The 2,432-nt window shown below is 35.3% G+C and overlaps 1 protein-coding gene across 4 annotated transcripts in view; it reads left to right on the forward strand.

Moving 5' to 3' along the window:
* The window catches only part of rassf4a (Ras association domain family member 4a), a 21,184-nt gene that overhangs the window by 771 nt on the left and 17,981 nt on the right, over window positions 1–2,432 (forward strand). The window contains exon 1 of one of the 4 annotated variants that reach the window (XM_032540783.1): window positions 1,335–1,388. The exons of the other annotated variants lie outside the window; for them this stretch is intronic. The gene's annotated coding sequence lies outside the window, so the exon portion shown is untranslated. Of the gene's footprint in view, window positions 1–1,334; window positions 1,389–2,432 lie in introns of those variants that run through there. 4 annotated transcript variants of the gene reach the window in all.

Below are 2,432 nucleotides of genomic sequence, written 5' to 3' on the forward strand. Positions count from 1 at the left end.
GTGTGTGTGTGTGTGTGGACAGATAGACCCTCCCATTATGCACCTATACTTTATCAGCAGTTTCCTTGAATGAAAGTGAAGCTGGGCAGAGGTCTTTAAAGGGAGGGCAGAAGGCTGATATGTGCTTCTACTGCCTAAGTAATGAGTAGTAGATGAGAATAAGTCCATTGGAGAAGTTTGGATTTGAATCTTCAGTTGTATGAAGAATATAAGAGGAGCAGCATTGTGACAGAGATCTTTCGTGCTTTGTGTTCATTGTTCAGCTGAATCGGCACCACACCGCCCAGAGATCACTTCCCAGTCAGGCAGTGCTGGGGCCAGTACCGGGCAGTCAGTTTCCTGGTTTTTGTGGTGACTATTGCTGCTCATGCAAGTTTTTTTTCTTCTGTTTTTGCCCATAAGAAACTTCTGTTTTAGCTGCTGGAAATGCAAAAGAATGACTTCCTGTTTACCAGAGTTAACTCTTGGAAAAGATTAACCTCATTTTCATTTAAGAATAACAACAAATAAACAATGGTTTGATGACCCTGTTGTTTGTTATGATTGGGTCAGTAATAGATTAAAATAAAGTACATCAAAGTGGAACTGCTTCTACGTTAAATAGGGAACACATCATTTGGCCTACTTAATTTATTAACCTCACTCCTTTATGACCAAATTATGCCCTGCATAAATGGATAATCTCAAAAAGTAATGAGAGTCCACACTTATAACTCATCTATTAGCACTTTAAATACTACATAAAAAGCACCAAAGTACATCTGTCCACTATCCTGCTGGCTGTGTTCCTACGTGTGTCAGACATTATAATCCATGTTAAAGTGAAGAGTGTCTCTTCCATCACTAGATGGAGATGGAGCTACGCTGCTACAATTTACAGATCAGGATGAAGTTCAGTGTACATAATGCTTTGGACGCTAGGTGGCAGCATCATTGCACCATCATCAGGATTTTGGACCCAGTGATAGATGTTATAGATGTTATAGATACTATGATTGTGTTATAATGTAAACTGTCAGTGTGAGTTTGTACTATCTACTTTTATAACCTGCCAACCTTTCTATGTATGTAGGTCTTAATATTGTTTTCTAATTCTGTCAACAGAAAAAGAAAACCTCACAGTTGTCAGACCAAAATTTAGACTGTAAATGCAAGAATTCAATCTCATGTTGTGTTATAAAATTCTGACACCATAAACATGAGTACCATACGATTACACAGTGAAAATAAAAAAAAAATAAAAAACTCTACCTTAAAAGTCGGTAATTAATCATTTGCAACTGCAAATTTGTTCTTTCAATCACGTGGTTACCTTTTAATCACAAGATGTGTGTGGTGTGTTGAATAAAAGGTTAAGGAAGTCTGCAGTAAAGATGTAAACTAGTTTGGTAAACATTATTCTTAGCTGTTAGCTAATGTTAAGATCTGGGATGTTGTGTTCATGAAAGAAGTGTAATAAGAGTGTAATAATTAATAAAAAAAAAACTGTAATGCAATTAAATGGGATTTTAACAGTGGTGGAAGAAGTATTTAGATATTTTACCTAAATAGAAGTAGCAATACCCCACCGGTTACAAGTCCTGCATGCCACATTCTACTAATTATTATTCATATTATCAGCAAAAAGTATTGGAAATAAAGATGTTCTGCAGAATAGCCCCTGTCAATGTTACAGTAAGCCAAAGTGTATTTTAGTATTTGTATAATTTTTGTTATAATATTACTACTGACTCATTAAGCAGCATGTTACATAATGTTATATTTGGTTGAGATGATTTTTAATCATTGAGATGCTGTTGAGTAGTTTATAATATCACTATTATTGTACACTATATTGTTGTCTTTTACATGTTCAAAAGACATTTCAAAAAAAGAACTAATTAAATGACAAACTTAATTTATGTAATAAGATGATGGTCTAAATTTGGTGTGGAACATCTCAACCTGCAAAGTATCTACAGCTGTCACATAAACATAGTGATGTTAAAACTGTACAATTTCTGTATGAATGATAAAGTACTGGATTTTGAGGGTGTTTCTGTTGCACAGTAACAGTACAGTTATCTCGACAGCTGTTAACAGTTTCTTTTAGTCAGTATTCTGTCCTAACTTTGTCAACTATTTGACTTTAAAGGCACCCAACTGCTTGCATTTGTATTATTGATAACATCAAAATGAAAAGTCCCTTAAATTACTTGGCCAGGCCCGGGACAAAGGCCACTTTGTTTTTCACAGTTTACTTTTACTTTTCATTTCACTACCCTGTGCTGCTGAGAAGCAGTATGTGTTGTGCACAGTAACATATCAGTTTGGCAAGTGTTTTAATTGGAAAAAAAGCAGGTTAGCACATGCCTTAGTTTTCAATTTCCATTACCAAGATTTATGTGGGTGCAAGGCAAAATTAGGCCAAAGTGTGTGTGTGTGTGTGTGTG

The sequence above is a fragment of the Etheostoma spectabile genome, chromosome 17 (assembly GCF_008692095.1).
Source record: "Etheostoma spectabile isolate EspeVRDwgs_2016 chromosome 17, UIUC_Espe_1.0, whole genome shotgun sequence".
NCBI classification, from domain to species: Eukaryota; Metazoa; Chordata; class Actinopteri; order Perciformes; family Percidae; genus Etheostoma; species Etheostoma spectabile.